This window comes from Chinchilla lanigera, unplaced genomic scaffold (genome assembly GCF_000276665.1).
Source record: "Chinchilla lanigera isolate Chin_1 unplaced genomic scaffold, ChiLan1.0 scaffold00012, whole genome shotgun sequence".
NCBI classification, from domain to species: domain Eukaryota; kingdom Metazoa; phylum Chordata; class Mammalia; order Rodentia; family Chinchillidae; genus Chinchilla; species Chinchilla lanigera.
Window position 1 is genome coordinate 25,759,058 of NW_004955413.1, and position 15,803 is coordinate 25,774,860.

At 48.6% G+C, this 15,803-nt stretch overlaps 1 long non-coding RNA gene across 1 annotated transcript in view; it reads right to left on the bottom strand.

Moving 5' to 3' along the window:
* Positions 1-4,288, bottom strand: part of LOC106147968 — a 9,301-nt gene extending 5,013 nt beyond the window's left edge. The window contains exon 1 of the long non-coding RNA XR_001233021.1: positions 2,898-4,288. This is a non-coding gene — a long non-coding RNA (uncharacterized LOC106147968). The remainder of the gene's footprint in view (positions 1-2,897) is intronic.
* Positions 4,289-15,803: the final 11,515 nt, after the last annotated feature.

Consider the following 15,803-nt stretch of genomic DNA (forward strand, 5'->3'; position numbering starts at 1 on the left):
GCTGGAGAATGCCTGTACCCGATTCTGAAGTGCGCTGCCTAGGCCAGGCTTCCTTGCAGTCTTCTATGAGCAGCTTGTTCTCTTGTTCTCAGCCGAGTTGTCTCCCCATCAGACAGAACGGGGCATGCAGCTCTCCCTGCCCATCTCGCATACCTCTCCTCCCTCCCTGGAGCCCCTTCCTCCTTCCTCCTTGTATTGTACAGCAGATAGCATGCAGGGGCCCCCAGCAGTGTGCAATGCTCCTAGTGATCCAGTGTGGCCACTGCTCCAATTTATCCATTACTTCCACACATGTTTACAAAGCGCCTCCAACACAGTCGCGGGGTCTTTCACACGGCTACACTCTGTCCTCTGTCTATACCACAGCCACTGCCTCCTTTTACACCTCTCTCACTTCTCTCCCAGGTGACTGCAATAGTCTCCACACCGGCCCTCCTGGCCCGCCTCCTCCACGGCTGCCAGAGAGTGCGTATTAGCATGCAGAAAGAATGACATCAGGCTCTTGTTCAAATCCTTCAGGGGCTCCCCTTAGTTTTCACGCTGAGCTTAAACTCCTTAGCGTGGCGCTAAAGGCATTTTGTGATCTGTCAGCTGCCTTTTGTTCAGTCACACTTCCCAGGTCTCTGCTCCCAAGCACTCTCTCCTTCAGTCCCACTAAGCTGTCTGTGGGACCGGAATGAGTCACATTGCCTCTGACCTCCAAGTCTCCGGTGTTCTGTTCCTTTTGCCTGGAGTGTCTTTCTCCCACTTCTTGTCTAGACCAACGCTGTCCAAAAGAACTTTCTGCAACAATGGAAAAGCTCCATATCTGCTCTGCGGGAGCTTCTAGCCACACGAGGTTGCTGACTACTTGAAGAGTGGCCAGTGTGAGCAAGTGAAACACGCATGGACACGTGTGGCTAGTAGCTAGCTGACTGGGCAGCACGAAGACAACTGTTAGGCTCAGGGCTGAGGTCTCCCCTGGAAACCATCCCAGTGTCATGGCTGACCTTGTTTTGCCATCCCAATATTTAGAACCCTGTTTTATAGTCAGTGATTCATTGGTCTCAAGTGCTGGATTTACAGGCATGTGCCACCAGGCCCAGTTTGACAAATCTTATAAAGTTCTATGAATCCAAAATATACCAAGGACTCTTAAAAGTCAGTGATAGGGGGCCAGGGATATAGTTCAGCAGCACAGTGCCTTCCTGGCAAGCATGAGGCCGTGAGTTGGATTCCCAGCACAAATAAATAAATAAATGTCAATGATAGGAAAATGAACAGTCTGGTTTTATAATGGCCAAAAGACCTGAACAGACATCTCACTGAAGAAGATACACAAATAGCAAGTAAGCATATGAGAAGATAGAGATTCAACATCCTATGTCTCTAGGGAATTGTGAATTAAAATAACAGTAAGATAACTCCACAATGAGATAACTCCACTGCCCAAAATATAACATCCTGATGGTAGCAACTGTGATAAAGATTTGAAGCAGCAGGAACATGCATTCATTGTTGGTGAGAATGCAAAATGGTATAGCCACCTAGGAGGGCAGTTTGGTAGTTTCTTATAAAACTAAATTTATTTTTATGGCTGGATCCAGCAATCATATTCCTTGTCGTTTATCCAAAGGAAATGTACACTGATGTTTTAGCAGCCTTAGGCATTCAGAACTCCTAAAACTCAGGAGCAACCAAGAGGTCCTTTCAGTAAGTAAACAGATAAGCAAACTGTGTTACATGTAGGCAGTAGAATATTTTATTTGATTTTTTTTTAAATGAGCTATCAAGCCACAGAAAGACATGAAGGAGTTTTATGTGCATGTTACTAAATGAAAGAAGCCAATCTGAAAAGGCTGCACATTGCATGATTCCAACATGGCATTCTGGAAGAGGAAAAAGCACAAAGATGGTATAAAGCTCAGAGGTTGTCAAAGATTAGGGTGGAAGGAGGGATGAATAGGCAGAGCACAGGGGGCTTTGTACCCACCCATCTATTTAATGGTGGGTACATGTCGCTATACATTCTTTTCTTTTTTTGTTGTTTTTTGTTTTTTGTTTTTGGGCTGGTGTTTTTGAGACAGGGTCTCGTTATATAGTCCAGGCTATCCCTGAATTCACTATATAGCACAAGTTGACCTAGAACTAGCGGTGATCCTCCTGCCTCAGCCTCCCAAGTGTTGGGATGATAGGTACGCAACACCATGCCTGGTTATTTTTCAAAAACTCATGCGATATACAACACCAAGAACAAACTCTAATGTAAACAATAGACGACTAAACTTTGGGTGACTGTGATGTATCAGCACAGGGTCACCAGCTATAACAAATATACCACCCTGACTCAAGATTGGCAGTGGAGGAGGCTCTACCTGCACAGGGAGGGAAGTATATGGGAGCTCTCTATACCCTCTGTTCCATTTTGCTGTGAACCTAAACCTGCTCTAAAAACAGAAAATCTACCCACCATGGCTGACTTCAAGCTACCAAGATGACATCACCAAAGAGACGCACACAACTTGCTCTTGTGTGCAGAGGGGCACTTGCCCCAGCCCGCATACATGTGCGTGCCTGCCTGGATGGAATGTCCCAGGCGTGGGAATGCAGGGAAGCCTCTGGGCTCCCTGGGGGAAGCCTATTCAGCTGGGCATGCAGCTGCAGGTGGAGTTCAGTCCCAACCCTTGTGATAAAGGATCAGGGAGCTACAGTTCTCATTTATTCAGAAAGACGTTTCCTTTGCATCTTCTGCCTTTACTATGAAGACTTGTCCAGTCATGGACTGGGCGGCATGCACACTAGTGGGAAGTGAGCCTGAGATGAAAATGGAAGCTTGACCCAAAGTATCCTAAACCACAAGGGGCTTATGATCCCCCACACCAAGCAGTCCAGAGATGGGGCAGAGCCCAGCTTCCTACCAGTGGCTCAGCAGTGCTATCCTCCAAGCATCAGCACGTCTCTTCTCAGTGGCTGCTGCAGCTCCAGACAGCACCGGCAGATGTGACATACTAAAGAAGAAGAGGCACAGTCCCTCCCAACTGTCACTAGTGAGAGAATATTTCCTAGAACTCCCCAGCAGTGGTTCCTACAGGCCCCGATGGCAAGACGATCTCATAGCCTGTGTGAGCCACCCAGCTTCCGGAGAATGAGCCCGCTCAACAGGCCTAGGCTCATGGGCAGGTTCCTGCAGGGGGCAAAACCTAGGCAACAAGGTGGGGCCTCGCCCACAGGAGCAGCCGGTGGGGTGCAGTGGAGAATGGCTGTCAAGACCCGAGGTACAAGAATATTAGAGGAAGAGCCACTTTGTTTAAGGCCAGGTCATTCCGCAAACATTTCTCAAGGTGAACAAGGAATTGGTGTGAGGGAGCACAACCCCAGCTAGTGCAGACATTTACTCAAACGCACACACACATGCCAGTCCATCAGGCTTCTGCTACAGAGTCCACAACCGATAGGCCAGGAGGGCAAAGGGGACAGGTCCCATGCTGTTCAAAGACAGCAGCACTGCACATAGGGAAGCCATGAGGCTGCTGTGGGGATGGAGTTCCCAGCCAAGCAGGGCTGTGCCGTACTCCCAGCAACTTGCTGACCCTGGCAGGAGACTCCCTACCCACACACCTACCCAGGCACTCCCAGGAAGGCTCTATGCAGGGTCGTTTGTGGCAGTCCCATTTGCACACAGCTGAATTCCCCAGGGCAGGCAGCACGTGGTGTCTCGCTCCCCCGGCTATGACCTGGTTATGGGGAGTTGCTAGGTAACTGCTTCCCACACTGGAGGAGGCTTAGTTACCATGGCAAGCCCAGATTGGGGGGTGTACAGAGGAAAGAGAGTGCTGGAAGTGGGGGGCGGGCACAGCAGCCTGGGCTCTGTCCTCACTCCCTCTCGAGCTACAGATCTCAGGGGACTGTGGGAACCCTTCCGGGCCTCAGTTTCCTCATCAGTCAAATGAATGAAGAAGAGTGTAGATCTCTTCTAGCTCTAGACCCTAGATGCATGCAGGTAGCATGCACTAAATGAGTACTGACCCTCAGATCGCTTTTAGGCAAGGGACAACTCAGAACAGGTGAAGAAAGGGAATGAATTAAGCTTGTTTGTCTTTTTAAAAAAATAGAGGAATTAGCCAGTCAATATCTCCATTAGGATAAATAAAAATTATGGAGTTTCTTTCTTCCCTTGGCAGAAATTTAGTTTCTGGAGTGGATATTTACAAGTCCCTGGGGATCCCTAGGTCCTTTTTTGAACTTTGACTTCCTAAGAAATTAAACTCAACTTATTAAAGGGTGATGTCCTCTCAGAGGGGGTCTGGTGGTTTTTGGGCCCTGCAGGCCCAGCTGGAGCCATGGCAGAGCCTTCCCTAGGTCACTAAGGATGATCCTGACCCTACAGCATGGGCCTCCGCACAAGTCCATTGGCTCTGCCTCTGGAGCCTGCCTTCATTCTGAGACCCAGCCTTACCTTCTTCCCTCATTCCTCCAATGAGATCCCAGCCCGGGCCCAGATGCTGAGACCTCTGCAGTACCCAGCTCCTCCCTTCCCCAATGCTAGAGCCCCAATGCCACCAGCCACGCAGGCTCCTGTAACCCCAGAAGAAAGGCTGGACCCATCCTACCCCCAGCAGCTGGTCTGTCTTCCCCCCTCCACATTAGGCCCTGCCTCCTGGATCCAGCTCTAAACTATGCCATTTCTGATCCCTCCCTATCCCTCTACAAACACAGCAAACAGAACAACATGAGTGTGGCCAAGGTTGCTACCACCATCTTATCAGGGATCCTTCTCCGCCCACACTTGACAGCAAGTTTCCCTGCAGTTGGCAGCAGAAGGGGGAATCACACCTCCTCTAAAGGGAATGAAAAAGGCTGGGTGTTGCACTGATTGCTCCCGTGGTACCAGTCTCTCAGCACCAGCTGTGCTCCGGAGCATTCTGGAACCTTCCAGCCCTACTGAGAAAGTCTCCTCCCCTCCTTTCTAATCAACTGCCCCAGATGATGTAGAAAAGCTGTGAGCTTTGAGTCAGACCAACCTAGGCTCCAGGTTGACTCTGCCACTTGCACTGTGAGCTTGGAGAAGTCACTTGACCTCTCCAAGCTAATCTAGAGAATGGAGAACTATGTTGTCCCAGGAAGTAGACAAAACTGGAGGAAGGACTTGGTAAGAGCCTGGCACATGGTGGGATCTGAGATGACTGTCAGCTTTCTTTATTCCTTTTTATTTTTATAGCCAAGGCCAAGCAACAGGGCAGGGAAGAAAAGGAACTTGATCCTTTTCTGAGGCACCTGATGGCTTTGACCTCCCTCGCCCAATCGTGAGTCCCACCTCCCCTAGTCAGCAAATGCAAGAGGATGCTAGTGTGCACACGTGCACACACACACAGAGCCTGGCAGAAGCAGGCTTCTCCTCACATCCTTCAACCTCACCCCCAGGGAGAAGCCAGTGCTGCAAAGTCCTCCTCCCCTCTGGAACGCCTCTGACCTGCATTCTGCCCTTCTCTGGTCATCTTTCTGCACCTATCACATTGTTAATTCACTGATGTTGGAAGTCAGTTTTGGACAGCTACCCTCCCTCCGCTCACTCACTTCTTCCCAGTGGCACCTCTACTGTCACAGTGGCCTGTAAGGGACAAAATGTTGAGGCAAAGATTCTTTGCTTAGCCGAAACCAAGTCAGGCTTCTTGATCTTCTGCTAGGCCCCTCTATACACGTCCTTGTAAGATCCAGTTTTAGGAAAGAACCTTAAGTCAGCGGAGCCAGAAACCCCTGCTGGACACCTGATCTCCTCCATATCTGACCAGTTCCTCTTCCTGCATCATCCCCCAGCTGATGTCTGATCATCCTGCTCTGTCTTCAGCAAGAATCCTGTCAGGTGATTAGTCAGAACCCCCACTCCTGATGCTTCCTCTGAGTAATTTTCATCCACTGTCCCACACCTCTTGTTCCTTGGGTTATGAATCCCGACCAGCTCATGCCATATTTGGAATTAAGCCCAATTTCTCTCTCTCAGTTGTAGGACCCCATTGTGATAGTTCCCGTACCTCTCTCAATGGTGGTGGCTGTTAGGGCAGAGTGCCAACTTCACTGGCTTTGGGATCCACCCAGGGGATTGGTGGATCACATATCTGGGTGTCTGCGTGGGTTGTGGAGGTGTGGTCTTGGGGTCTAAGTCTGGTTCTTCATCCATCCCTTCCTCTCTGGCATTGTTCCCCTCCTTTGCTTCCTGGCTGCCATGAACCAAGCAGCTTTGCTCCACCAGGCCCTTCCTGCACTGGAGCCAGCTGACCCTGGACGGACTCTCCTGAAACCATGAGCCCAATGAAGCCTCTCCTCTTTTAAGCTGTGGGTATCTCAGCAATGTGAAAGCTAACTAACATAATCATTCTGAATAAGGGCTTCTTTACCATGCTGTAACAAGCATCACCTTTTCTTTATCAGATGTTGACTGAGAATGCCAGGCTGGGCAATGGTGTCAGCAGCAACAACAAGCCAGGGCTACCTTGGGATACCAGCCATCCTGGTTACTCCCACCCAGGGTCTCTGTTGCTCTACAGAGCACCCCACTCAGACCAGGCAGTCTTTACTGGAAAGCTTTCTCCCTATCTTGGCAAGGTGGTGAGCATCTGCAATCCCAGCTACTCAGGAGGCTGAGGCAGGAGGATCACAAGTTTGAGGCCAGCCTGGACAACTCTGGAAAGCTGAGTCTCAAAATAGAAGGGTTTGGACGTAATGACAGAGCGTGCCTGGATTGTTCCCCAGTGTAGGGGAAAACAGAGAAGGAAAAAAACCTGTCCATGCCTTCCCTAGCTTGAGGCTCAAGCTGCCTCCAGGAGATGGGACTGTCATCTGGATGACCTTCAGCCCCTGAACCTTGCCCTATATTTTCCTTCTCTGGTGACTGTGCCTGGAGTCCCCTTCCTTTCTACTTACCTCCATCCACATCCAAGCCAACTTTTAAGACAGAGAAACCACTACCTCCTTTTCAAATTGTCTTTGATTCCCCCCTCAACCCAGAGCCACCTTCCTGGCATGTGCGATGCCAGCAGCCTTGCCCCGGAGCAGTGTGTGCACTCAGAGCCTCAGCCTGGTGATATCTAGGTTCTAGGTCTCAGCAACATGGAAGAGCAGACACTAAGGAAATAGTGATTCTAGCACAGGCCCCTTGGTTGGGCAGTGTTGTTTGAAAATTGCTATAAAAGTTCCTGGCACTGCCAGCAGGCAGGAGGGGGAGGCACTGCACTACCAGCTACAGTCCTCCCAGTGAAGGCCAAGACTGCTCCCTCAGGCAGCCAATGATGCACGCACAGTCCTTGAGGGTGGACTGCCCCAGGCTTCCTGCCTCTGTGCAGCTGCCTAGAGAGAGGGCAAGATGACCCGGTCCCTCCCTACAACTCCCTCCTAACCCCTGACCCCAGCCTGAGTTGAGCAGCCTTCTTTCTATAGCATTAAGGCTTGTCGGAGTCCATCACGGGCTCTCCCTGCCTCTGGTCCACCCTGTCCTCCCGGCTAGAGACATGATCTCAGGCACCACGCTTATCCTGCCCATTCCCAGCTCTCACATTTCCACAGCTCCCAACTGCAAAGGAGTTCAAATCGCCTGCAATTCGAGGATCTGAGAGCTTCCTGTATTCCTGGCCCGTCTCCCCTCTATCATTCCCATCCCTGAAACACACACATGTACATATTTACACATCCAGATGCACATACACACATACACATTTTTAGACACACGCCTATGTGCATACATATACACAGACACCATGACCTAAAAGAATTATTTTAGGTACAGGTAAGATCTATTGATGGAAAAAAAAAGATTTATGGAGGAGCTTGATTTGAAGCAGGGGACAGTACAGTGGAGGCCTTCAAGAGTGCAAGGCTCCCACTTGCTCAGGGGAACAAGAGTCACCCCATAGCCCTCAGGGATGAGGTGCTTCTCAGCCACCGTGTCTCAAATCCGTCTGCGTGAAGCTTGGTGAAGCCCCACCTCTTTGACACAAGGATCTTCTGGCTGCCAGGAAACTTGAATGTGCGTAAGGCCTTGGTCACATGTTCCTTGTTCTGCATCCTGGTGCGGATGGACCTGATGGCTTGTGCAATGTGAACCCTCCGCACTGTGCCCTGGGGCTTCCCAAAGGCACCTTGCATACCTACCCTGAGTCTAGACTGGGAATAGCATGAGGTCAGATACACGAATTCACCAGGAAGCAGTGTCCCCAAGGTCTCCCAGGGCAACCTACACCAGCAAGAGGCTGCATACACTACCAAGGAGGTTGCTGTTCACAGCCATGGCATACTGGGCACCCATGAGCAAGGGAACCCGGTCACTTTCATCCACTGCAGAGACAGAGACCAAATCACTTGCTTTGATCACCATTTGCCTTGAGGTTGTTTTGTTTTGTTTTGTTTTGTTTTGTTTTGTTTTGTTTTGTTTTGTTTTGTTTTTCAGTACTGGGGATTGAACCCAGGGCATTTGCACTGAACTACTAAGCTATATCCCCACTCCTTTTTTTAGTTTAAGATATGGTCTCACTAAATAACTAAGTTGCCCAGGCTGGGCTCAAAGTTGCAGTCTTCCTACCAGAGTGCTGGGATTACAGGCATGCACCACCTATTACATTTATTCACTCACTCATTCATTCATCCATTCCCCTCAGTATCAGGTCCATTTCAGAGCTGGGGCATGATTTTCCTGCTTCCTCACTGTCAGGTACTACCCAGAACACCTTCCACTTCCCTTCCCAGTCTCTAGGTTCTCTAAGGACTGGTTCGAGGTCCACCTCCTTGGAAAAGCCCTCTCAGCTTCTCAGGCTTCCACAGCTCTTGCTGATTTTGAGCTTCTGTAAGAGTGCTCTCTAAAAGATCTCCCTAGAATGATAAGCATCTCCTAGACTGGCATATCCAATAGGTGCCCACTAGCCATGCATGGCCATTGAGCACTTTCAATATAGCTAGTGAGATAAAGAAACTGAATTTTTAATTCTTATTTAATTTTAATAGCCATATGTGGTCGAAAACTACTATATTGGACAGTGCATGCAGTTCTATTGCATAACTCATCTGACCCTTGGATCCCACGGACTGGGTGGTAAGTGGACCTGGTTTGGAATCCTTAGCTGTGTGACCCTGGTCAGTTTGCTAAACTTCTCTGAGCCTTGGCTTTATCGGTGATATCACATGTGGATTATAATACTTCTTATTAGGATGAAGTGATTAAATGTATCAGAAGCCCCCATTGCATGCAATGCATGCAGGTGGCAGAGTGAACAGTGATCTTTAGACACCACACCATCCCCCTTGCCCCAGGCAAGGCATGATTTAAGATGGGCACAGTGAGATGAGAGAGACTAAACCCTGGTTTGGGACCTCAAGTTGTCTCCATTCACCTACTTCATTGTCAGGAACCCTCTCCTTCTGATACCCACCCAGCAGGAAAAGCTCCAGCCAGAGGACTAAACAGCTCCTTCTCAGGGCCAACCCACCCCAGGAGCACACTGACAAGTGGCTCCCAGGGAAGGCACTTCTGAGCAGAAGTGTCGAACACCTGGCCACTTCCCAGTCCTGCCCTCCTTGAAATCTGTCCCTCCTGATCCTGGTCCTCTTCCCTTGCTCCAGACCAGAGTCTCCCAGGGAGACATGGACACCGACACCCTCTTCACCCTTAAAGATGATCAAACCGTGCACCATGTAGTGGGCCCTACCGCACCCCCGTCACAGTCACAGTCACGCTGTGTGCTGGAATCGCGGAAAAAGCTCCAGTTCAACTGAGTTGCCTTTTGCATCCCAAGTTCTTATTCTTATATTCATACTTTAATCAGTAGGAGAGTGAAAATCCTACTCAGTTTTAAGAACTTCCTGGTCTATTCAAAGTGAACGGTGGTGAAGGAGCGGGCTGGGGTGAAAGTTCAGCAGTTAGGGTGCAACAACAGGCAACAGTGCTGCACTCAAGGCGCTGACAGCTCCCTGTTGGGGGAGATAGGCCATTCCTGCCCAGAGCTCAGGAGCTAGGATGGGCTAAACGAAGTGACCACAGCCGAGGACAGAAGACTGAGTCAAGGGTGGACCGAGTGAAAACACGCCATGCCAAGGAAGGAGGCCACACACGGCGGAAGCGCAGCAGGTTGGGGGCCCCGATGGCCTCAAGGAGATTGGCTTTCACCTTGGGTAGCGGGGAAACTTGGAAGATGTTCCATAGGGATGACATCTTTGTATCTGCACTTTAAAAGGGATTGGAGGGGGAGGCCTCCAGTTAGGGAGGCTGAGCAGGAGGCTCTGGCAACATCGCAGGTGTGGAAGGTGGGGAAGTGAGGGGATGGAAGTGGTAGCAGGTATAGAGAGAAAAGGACCAACAGGAGGCAGCACAGAGGCAGCCTCTTGTGGCCCAGAGGCTGGAGGAAGAGGAAGCCTATGAGTTCGAATCTCCCGTTAAGGCAAGACAGTGGAGGAGAGACAGTTGAGTCACTCTAGGGCTGGGGACCCAGGAGGAACAGAGGAAGGGGCTGATGGTTCCCTCTGGGACATGTTACACTGAAAGGGCCTGTGGGATGTCTAAGGACAGAAGACCAGCAGAAAGCCTGAGATGGTGATATGGAGCTGAATCATCCAAGCACAGGGATACAACACTGCCCAGGGAGCAGTGCAGTATGAAAGACAGGAAGGCCAGCCGGGAGTGGTGGCACACGCCTGTAATCCCAGCACTCAGGAGGCTGAGGCAGGAGGATCCTTGCGAGTTGGAGACCAGCCTGGGCTACAAAGTAAGCTCAAGGCCAGCCTGAACTGCATAGTGAGACCCTGTCTCAAAAAGACAAAATAATAATAATACTAATAATAATAATAAATAAAAGAAAATTTGAGGCCAGGGATGTAGCTCAGTGGCACAGTGCCTGCCCGGCATGCTCAAGGCTGAGAATTTGATTCCTGCTATCAAGAAAAAAAAAAAAGGACAGGAAGGCCAGGGATGACTCCCAAGGAACTTCAACATGTAAACTGGCACGGGAAACCAACAGGCCAGAGCATGGCAGAGAAAGCAAGACAGTTAGGTAAGAGGGAGCCTGTACGCCCCCATAGCGATAGATAGAATAAAGCCCCAAGTCTGGAAGATCTGTGGGGGCAGGAACTTGCCTACTACACAGTGTTCAATAAAGAATCACTGAAGCAGGTCATGGTGGCATACATCTGTAATTCCAGCATTCAGGAGGCTGAGGCAGGAGGATCACCAAGAAGCAGAGCCCAGCCTGCGCTCCATAGTGAGTTCAAGTCTCACCAGGACTACATAGTGAGACCCTGACTCAAAATAAACAAGTCATTGAATAAGTAGATGAAGGCCTTAGATAAGTTCAAAAGGTGCAGTTGTGAGTCCTCAAGGTATTCATTTTGAGGGACAGTAGGGTAGGTCAGAGGTTCTAGAAGGCTATTCTCCCTGTTCCAGCCTACAATCTGCACCGTGGAGCCTCTTCTTCTCTCACCCACTCAGGGAATAGGCCACAAAGAAACATTGCCGAGGTGTGAGAGCCCCCTAAAGTTTTATAATAGGCGCCCATGATACAAATTGCTATAGAGGAAAGAAGTCACCCCTGGGGAACTTATCTAAGAATATATCATGAGGTGGGCTATTTTGGGACTCAAATTGCACAGGCGGGCTGGGGAAAATAGACGTGTGCAGGGATGAACACAGCTACAATTAATGTTAACTATAAGGTGTCATATCTTTACCAAGCGGCAGCCTGCAGTGTTCCCGGCGGAAGGTGAACTGGAGCCAAGTACTCAGGTGGGAGGGGACAGTGTCCTCCCAGGAAGCCAAGAGAATGAAGGAGTGGGCGGGGACTCACTGGAGAAGGTAGGGCTTTCTCAGAAGGCAGCAGTCACCTTGGCCAAGGTGGCCCCAAGTTAGAAATGGAACCAAGATGGGCCCCACGTAGCTCAGGGAAGCCTCAGGTCCAGAATCAGAGGCGCAGAGAGAAGATCAGGAGTTTTCCTAGGAGGTCACCACATCATGAGAGCCTGTCTACCTATTCACTTTGCGATCCTGCCTACACTGAGAATGTTAGAAAGGGACAGTAGAAAGTATTCACATCCTGGACTCTAAGCTAAATTGCTTAGCCTAATCTATAAGGCCCATACCTAAAAGAAATCAGTCTTCCCCACAGGTAAGGCTATTTTTAAAAATCTTAATAATGTCATACTGAGTGTTTAGCTGTATATAGGGTGGAAAGGTGGGGGCCAGGCTTCATGAATATGTATCCTAGGTTTCTAATTGATAGCTGATAACCTTGAAGAGGACATCTCACCTCCCACAACTTCAGTTTATTCTTCTGTAACACCTTACAATAATCCTTTCCAGAGTCCAACAGATTTGGAAGTAGATCGGGTTGTATTGGGTCACTGTATATTAAGTGTCTCTATGTTTTTCACCCACTGGGTCCTTCACAAGACCTTGTCTTGTGAAGACTATTGTGAGCTTTTTGTTGTTGTTTTGTTTATTTGTGGGGCTGGGGATGAACCCAGGTCCTCACACACACTAAGTAAGCATTTTACCACTGAGCTATTCCCCAGCCCTATGCCATATTTGGCTTCCAGCAAGGCAGCCACCAAGACAGCTAGCTAGCATGTCTGCTTCTTCCTTTTTATTCTGGATGGCAAGCAGGTTATCTACTATACATGAACCTTTCTCACATGGGGGCTGAGTAACATGACACTAGTATATAAAATGTGACTTATGAAAAACCACAGTGTGTTTCATATTCATTAGATTTGGAAAGGTCTTTTTCAGTGTGAACCATTTCTAAAATATTCCATTTTGCTTCTAAGCTTCTGTCCAATCCCAGTTCATGTCTCATAACGTCTATGCCCCTTTAGAGCAAAAACCATGTTTTAAACATGCTGGTTCAATGGGAGCCCCCGGGTGACTTGCTTTTGCTCAGAGCTGCATCTGCAGCACCCAGAACAGGGCTTTGAACTTTGTATAAGGCTCCACAAGGATTTGGCAAATGAACGAATGTCTTCTAACCCTTAGCACAATGCTAGGCACTCGCTAAATCTTTGTTGAATGAATAAATTAATTTTAGAAAGGTGAATACTTTCTACTGTCCCTTTCTAACATTCTCAGTGTAGGCAGGATCGCAAAGTGAATAGGTAGACAGGCTCTGGACTCAGATGGATTCTGGTTCTTCTACTTACTAGCTGGGTAACCTAGAGTGAGCTGCTGAACCTCTCTGTACTTCACTTTTCTCAGCTGTGAAATGGGGAGAATAATTTTTCTAACAGAATTACAGAGTTCACTGAAAGCACACATAAAATATTTAGCAGTGACTGGCACATGGCAACTGCCACTATATTTTTTATGATCCTGTCACTCTCTTAACCTTCAGTGGCTCCTCCGTAGCTAACAGAATAAGATCTAAAGTCAAGGTCCCCATAATTTGGCCCCAATATCCCTCTCTTTCTCGCCCCACCTTTTATTACTATTTCCTGGCAGCTACCTGTGTCAGATCTCCCACAAAGTGATACATTATCCAGGGGTGGGGATTTAGCTCAGCGGCACAGCGCCTGCCCAGCAAGTGCAAGGTCATGAGTTCGATCCCTGGTACCGGAAAAACAAACAAACAAACAAACAAAAAAGTGATACATTTTCCATTCATTTGTTCCCCTTCTCAAAAAATAAAATCCTTCAAGGCAGCGCTTATTATTATTGCCTGTATGTCACTGATGATGAGACCAAGGCCCAGAGAGGAGTAACAACTTTCCCAGGGACACACAGCTAATATCAAGAAATCAGGATTTTTATTTACATGGCTCTAAAATTCTTATGCTCAGACTGTGGGTCAGCACTACCAGCACACCTGGGAGTGTGTCAGAAATGCAGACCCTCAGGCCTCCTCCTAGACCCACTGAATTAGAATCTGAAGTATAACCAGACCCACTCCTGTAAGATGACTGCTATGTTCAGTAAAGTTTTAGAAGCACTACTCTAAACGACTTTCTGTCATTGGGTAGGAGTGCAAATGAAATCAAATATGTGATCTCATTTAAACCCCAACAATCCGGGAGGTCAGGTGAGGTCAGCACCAGTGACCCTTTTACAGAAGAAGCAGTAAGGTTCTGAAAAGGTAGCCTCTTGACCTGAACCCACATGCACCCAATGGCAGCATGACGCGCTGACCTTTAGCACATCTCCAATCCCTGTCTCATCCTTGAATTCTTCTCAACACTTCACGCTCCATTCACAATCTCTTCCTAATAGGCGAAGTCCTTCTTACCCATATCCTGCCGGGCGGATTAATTGCTTTTCCTTTCATAGTCCTCACAGCTCCCTACACATAGCTTTCTCTTGGCCCTAATATGTACTGAGCATGAACTGTGTGCCAGCCACGCAGTAGGCACTGAGTACATGTTTGGTGAGCCAGTTTGCTCCCAAGCACTTGAAAGCATGTATTAACACACTTTCATCACACTTGGGTCATCACACTGCTTGTGTTTCCTTTGTCCCTCCTTTCCACTATCCTGAGCTCTTCTGTGTCCCCAGAGCACAGGATAGAGCCTTTATAGGGCCCTAAGTCTTTATAAAACAAACTCTATGCTCTTCAATGTAAAGATGGAATTCATCTATAGTACTTAAGAGCGACTTTTACCGGGACTGTCGCCTTCCACTTCCAGGGGTAGCAAAAGACAGATCAGGCACCTTGCTACTCACCATTCCATCTTTGGGCTGATCCAGGATGCCTAGAATTACAGTCATAAAATCTACAGATGTTTGAAAAATCTTCCTCATTTTTTCCCAGACCATCAGTGGAAGGCATAGAAATGCTAAATGACTCCACGCCTCCCCCACCCATTCCCCAGGGTTAAAACCACCACATACCCCATAACCTAACAAAGAAAAGGAGAAAGGGCCTCCCAGACACCCAGAGCCTAGCAGTCCCCATGTTCTGCCTCTCATTTTACCGGAACCCGGAGAAAGCTCTGGTTTGTAGGCCTCAATTTCCTCGTTTGTAAAATGAGGGGTTGGACTAGTTTCTAAAGCTCCTTCCAGCTCTGAGATGCTGTACTACAAAATGAGAGAAATGTGAACCTTTGGTTGCTATGATCTGAAAATATTTTGAATGTGGAGAATCAAATTGTACAGCAGCGCACGAACAAAATAATATGTTAATGACTAAGAAGATTGTATTTAATCCAATGGGAAACTGCAGAGCTGCCGGGGTGTGTGTGAGTGTGTGTGTGTCTGTGTGTGTGTGTGTGTGTGTGTCTGCGAGGCTTCCTACCTTAAGCTCAAACATATATTTTGAATCACTAATACAGTAATCAGGCCTGTGGCAGCCTATCTTGCCCAAACACACACACACACACACACACACACACACACACACACACAGAGACACACACACACTCACACACACCACTTCAAATTAAAATGGGGGTAAATTTCCACTGTTGCTGCCTACATCTTTTCTGTTTGGGTGACTTTTTTTAAAGAAATTTTTGTAGTGAAGGTGTTGGACTAACAGACCCTGGAAGCCTCTAATCTTAGAACTGGGGCACGTGGGCGTGAAACAAGGAATCTTATTAGCAATTTTGTTTTCCCACACCAAAATTCAGTCCAGCAACGAAACCGCAAGGTTTGGGGTCAGACTGGCAACCCCAGAGGCCAGAACACCTGCTCTGGTCCCTACCGTACCGGCGCGGAAAATGAAAGCGCACAAGCTACGCCTGGGGGAAGGGTTAGGGAGCCGACCTCCCACGACTAAAGGTCCGGGTAAGCAGGTGGAAGTGCCCCCAGGGTTACACGTGGGTCTAACCTGGACCTCGCTCCAACTTCCTTTCCACGCGGGTCCTTTGAC